Genomic DNA, 5,918 nt, shown 5'->3' with positions numbered 1-5,918 from the left:
CGACGGCGGCGGCGAAAAAAAGAAGTTAGAGGGGAAGGAGCGGAAGGAGGAGAAAGGAAGGAGCGGACGGCCCTCGCCGCACACGAAGGGCGCGAGAAATCGTTCTTTTCCTTCGTTCGCGCTCGTTCACCGTTGCCTTGCGTCCTTGTTTTTATCGTAATTATTCTCCACGCTTCTTTCTTTTTCTTTCTCTCTCTCTTTCTTTCTTTTTTTCGAGTTCGTATGCAGCTCTGTACGTAGTCCCGAAGATTCGAGAGAAAGAAATAAAATTTTTTTTAAGAGATTTTAAATTATTATTTCGATACATGTTTCGACGATCCCCTTCGATATAGTGAAATTCGAAAAAGAAGATTCTTGATAGTTTTCTTTATCAAATGCACATAATTGTAATTGGAAATATAGAAGTCGTATCTTGCAACTTGGACATGGTATAGTTTGCAATTAGAATAAATGAAAATTAGGGGGAAAAAAATTAAGTAAATTGTCTTTCAAATTTCAAGCAGAAATCCTTATCGAAAATTCATAAAAAGAAAGTTTCTTGCGGCGAAAAATTCGACGGGATTGAAATGGAGGTTTTTTTTCTTTTTCCGCGTGAGAAACTGGCGGGATTGTTTTTCGAACCGAGGGGATTCCCTCCCCCCCGGTGTGAGTGACATGTGTCACAAAGTGTGTCGAACCCTTATTTAGTGGCGCATCAAAAAGTTAGCCCACTTTCAGTCGCACGCACACATAACCGCGATCACCACTGGTCTCTTCACCCCTCCCCCTTCATTGTCAGTCTTCTAATGCTACGAATCGAATTCCCCCTCCTCCCCTTTTTCCTTTCTCTTTCTCCTTTTCCTTTCTTTTTTTTCTTTTTTTTTTTTCTTTCTTTCTTTCTTTTCTCTTTTTTGCCCCCCTCCCTCTCCGCTTCTTTGACGCACGGAAGCGGGAACGCGGAGGATTCCCGGACACAATGCGACGTAATTGGAAGTCACCGGATGCTGAGAATTGGCCGTTTCCCATGATTCCGTGGATTTATCGAGCATTAACTCGCGGAACGAGGATTCCTAAAGGATCTTTGCACTTTTATTTTGGCCTATTATTATTATTATTATATCTTCCTCCCCGACTTTTATCGATCCAAGAAATTACGATTTCTTTTTTTCTTTCGACACTTTCTATTCCACAGATTCTTAAGGTTGTATTTGATGAATTTTAATCGATATCAGATTTTTTCAATGTATTTGTATATATCGAAGATTGATTTTTAAATCGCGAGACGATGGAGAGAATCGAGTCGTTCGTGTAACGATAATCTATTTTCTACTCTAACACCGTTTAACGGCCCCAAACGAGAGAGAAGCACCACTCGAAGTGGCGGTTCATAAATCGCCGCATCCCTCGCGGAAACCCTCTGCGGCGACAAATAAATACGCGTAAAACGGGGAGACCGGTCCCTTCGAGTTGTTGTACAAACATAAAGGGCGGCTGGGAGGCCGATTTATCAAGGGAGTTAAACGGAAGTTATCATTAGCCTCGAGTTTCCTGTCCGGGGAAATTGTCCTTTTCCTAAGGAACGAGTCTCTCTAAACTGGCACAAGCTTGCCGACTAACTGATCTCGGGATCGAAACCTTAAAAAATTCAAAAAAATCTCGACGATTGAAATTTCGACGAAATGAAAAAAAGAATTTCAATTACAGAAACAGAATTAAATACAAATTTAATCTCATCGTTAAAAAAATAGGAAACGAAATATCATCGAAAAAATATTAATCGGCAATTTAATAATTAATAAATCTACACAAAAGTATACAACGAACGGCTTTTCACTTTCTTCCTCCTCTTCTTCCTCTTCTTCCTCTTATTGTTCCCCGGTCACCGGTTATCGAAACAGTGGTTGAAAATTAGAGATTGTCTCGTTATCTCGATCGATTGAATTTATACGAGAATACTTATACGAGCAAGATGGAATAGAAGAAACGGTTGAACAGTGTTCTCTCCTTCACCTTCCTCCATGGCCTCTATCACGACTCGAGGTCTAAACGGTCGTAAAAGAGGAAGAGAGCGGCGAGTGGAGAGGCACGTGAGCCATTATTTCGCTCGAGCCTCGATGGCTCGTCGGCCGAGTCGCATGGGTGGCGTGGGTCACCCGGTAGATCCTCGTTCTCATGTCGATACTGTTATCGGCTGCTAAAAGATAATCGGCCGGCCCGATGCGCGTCCACTCGAGTGGGCGTGCGACCGGCTGCGATCGTCGCGGAATTTATTCAGCTGTCCCCAATACCCCGATGGAATTCAGACTTTGCCCGACCAATTGCCCTCCTAACAGTCTCTTTCGATAACTGTGCGCGCTCAACTTGCGCAAAAATCTCGCCAAGTTGCGGAAATAAATTCGCGGGATTTGGATCGCGTTGGGACCGAAATCGAGGGGGAGGAGGAGGTTCGACGGGTCGAGGTTCGTCCTTTTTCTCTCAGAATTTCAAATCTAATTAATTTAGTCGTTAGTTATGTTCGAAACGCGATTGTCGAAATCTTCGGTTAAGTTTGTTCGATGTATAATAGAATTGATCGATAGAGGAAGATATTGTGTATTGGAATGGAAGACAAACGAGACGAGTTTGGAAGTTGAAGCGACACGTATAATAACGGTCTGATTTTCCAGAAATCTAATCGGGCTAAAGTTAAGCAGTTATATCTATATGCAAAATACGGGAGTGCGGTTTTGGTATTGTGCCAAAAGTTCAACACTGACATTTTCAGAATGAAGCGATAACTGTAGTAGAGGATGGGATCCTTGCATAAAGATCCTCGTAGATAAAATGTACGCGATATGCACGGCACGCGATATTCTACCAATGTAAATCCGCTGGACTGCGGATTTTTGCCCAAAAATCAATCCATCTGACCTGACGAAACGAAAGACCTTAAACGAAGATTTTCTTTCATCCTCGAATATAAATTATACGTGTTTCAAATACAATATGAATTTCGAGATACAAAGACGCTTTGAGACGATCTAGGAAATTTTACAAATAAATCCAACATATAATTTCGAAAGGTGGATATTCATGGAAATTCGATTGTTCGCAAAACAACGATCTTTCTTCGCAAAACGCGCGATACCCATCCGGCTTTCGAAGAATTTCGCTATCGGAAAACGACGTTTTCGTAAGGTTCGTAGCGCGATTCGCGACGGAGCGAAGTGTCGTTTTACGTAATCGCGTTTAAGCGCGTCCTTGCGGACGTATCTGGCCGGCTCGTCACGCGACACGCGCCATTGCTTCGAGAATTTTCAGCGGGCGCAACCGCAGCGGCGCGCCGAGCGTAAAAAAAACCGGTTCCGGCGGCGGCTCGCCTCGAAACTCGAAGTCACGCCGTGAAATATATCGCCGATTCGAGATTCCCCGCGACTACCAATATTAATACGACTCCCATTCCAGTCTAGATTAATATCTCCACGCGAGATTTCCTCTTCCGTTTGCCCGCCAATTTTTCCCCTTCCTTTTGCTTAATTTTTCTCTTTGGGTGATCTGCTCCGTTCAATGGCGGAAGTTGAATAGTTTCCAGGAACAGATTTGGGACGAAGGATTGTGGATGAGAGGGAGGATCGTCCATTTCCGTAATAAGTGCGAGAAATTTTTGGCTTTCTTTCGTCTCTCTTTGAATAATCTGTTCTGTCGAATGGCGGAAGTTGGGTAATTAAAATTGGGACGAAGGATTGAAAATTGAGAAAGACATCATCCATTTTTGTAATAAGTGCAAGAGATTTTTGGTTTTCTTTCGCCTCTTTGAATAAGCTGATCTGTCGAATGGCGGAAGTTGGGTAATTAAAATTGGGACGAAGGATTGAAAATTGAAAGGAATATCATCCATTTTTGTAATAAGTGCAAGAGATTTTTGATTTTCTTTCGCCTCTTTGAATAAGCTGGTCTGTCGAATGAAGGAAGTTGAGTAATTAAAATTTGGAACGAAGGATTGAAAATTGTGGATGAGAAGAAGAATCATCCATTTTTGTAATAAGTGCAAGAAATTTTTGATTTTCTATTGTCTTTTTGGGTAATTTGCTCTCGTTGAGTGGCGGAAGTTGAATAATTAAAATTTGGGACAAAAGATCGAAAATTGTGAATGAGAGGGATATCATTTCTGTAGGAAATAATATAAGAAATTTTTTAATTTCTTTTGTCTCTTTCGTTGAATAGCGGAAGTTGACTAATTTCGAGCAATTATTTGAAAAGAGAGTTAAAATTTGGAATGAAGGAATTGAAAGTTGGATTAATAAAGTAAAGAGACATTGATTGAGTATTAATTGCAAGAAAGCATCGAATATCCGTGAATTACTAAAGTAAAGGATGTCCAAAAATTTATGCAGAAATCTTGTCGCATTTCTTCAAAATGGCGATTGTGGAACGTAATTATGATGAACTTTTGTCGTTAAGTATTGTATTCAATCTCATCCTATATATGAGAAGTAAAAAAAGGATTCCATTAATTTCGAAAGAATACATTTATTTTGACAACTTGCCAAAAAATTCTTACTCTTCAACTATACCTCGTGCTATATATACCTATATATACTCCAAGGCTTGACAATAATAAAATTTTTTCATAATAAAATTTATTACGTATTTCATTATTGAATATCGTCGCTTTCAAACTCGTATCTATGTTATTTTTTTCTCAAAAATTTTTATGAAATGTTCTTCGAACATTCCGTTGCTCTTAATTAATTAACGTCGATGAAATATCATCTATAAAATTTCCATATGGATATTATTGTTACCTGTATATCTGTAAGTATAAATAATTATTACGATTCTTTTACAATCGTTCATCGAATTATTTCATCACGCGACACGATAGAGCGATGATCGAACTTTTTCCGAGATTTCTCGTGATTCGACCGGCCGCAATATGGTGACCGGCCCTCAGCGGCGCCAGCAGGCATTGATTTCACGCGTGGGCCAGGATGTCGGGATATCGATCGCGCCCCCTACAACGTTTCTTGCCTTCTTCTCACTGCTTTCGATCCCTCCAAAACCGCTTCACTCCACGTTTCTTTCTTTCTTTTTTTCTTTCTTTTTTTTTTTTAATATATATATTAATATTTAATAGGTGATTGAAACCTATGCGAAGAGCTTAATGGATTTTACTCAAGGATGTATTTACGTTGTTGAAGATCGAAGTTTATTGCGGTAATTATTTTTAAATGCGATCAGGATTTTTGTACCTAAGTATGAACGAAGAACGTATTTGTATATCAATTTGAAAAATTGGATTCAAATTTTAAGTTTTTTGAAAAATAAGAAAATATTTTTTGTTTAAGTTTATTATATGGGTATTCGAAGTTTTTGTTTCTTTTTAGGTCGATGATAAATTTAGTAGTGTTTTCCATTCAAATTTTGGGATTTTTTTTATATGTAATATAGAGAGCGTTGATAGGAAAGTATATAAATTTAGGATGAATCTAGTTGAACTATATTTCACGATGATTTATTATTTGTAACGCGATCTATAGATCCTAGTTTTCTAGTTTGAAAGTTTCATGCATAGATATTTATTACCGTTAGAGAATCGGGCGTTGGTTTCAATATTGTTTGCCTCGAACGCGTGAAATATTGATGGTGTATTCAATTTGTTCATTGCTACGGCGCGAGGTATTTTATTTTAAATCCTCTATATGAAAGTTAAATGTTGAATATGGTCGATTCGCACTCGCGATGGTGAAAGAGCTGAAAAGTTTGTTTTATGCATTTGTTTTCAAGCAAATCGTGTTCACGCAGTTTGTGCAAAACGTGTAACAATTAAATTTCGATATTTTAATCTCGTGGATCGGAAACTTTTACTTTCATATTTCAAAAACTACTTTTCACGAGTATAGACGTAATTCGACAAATTTAATCAACTCTCTTTACAAATTTCCATTATCCTCCTATCT

Source organism: Apis dorsata, unplaced genomic scaffold (genome assembly GCF_000469605.1).
Source record: "Apis dorsata unplaced genomic scaffold, Apis dorsata 1.3 scaffold_309, whole genome shotgun sequence".
NCBI lineage: Eukaryota > Metazoa > Arthropoda > Insecta > Hymenoptera > Apidae > Apis > Apis dorsata.
This window is presented reverse-complemented; position numbering follows the sequence as displayed.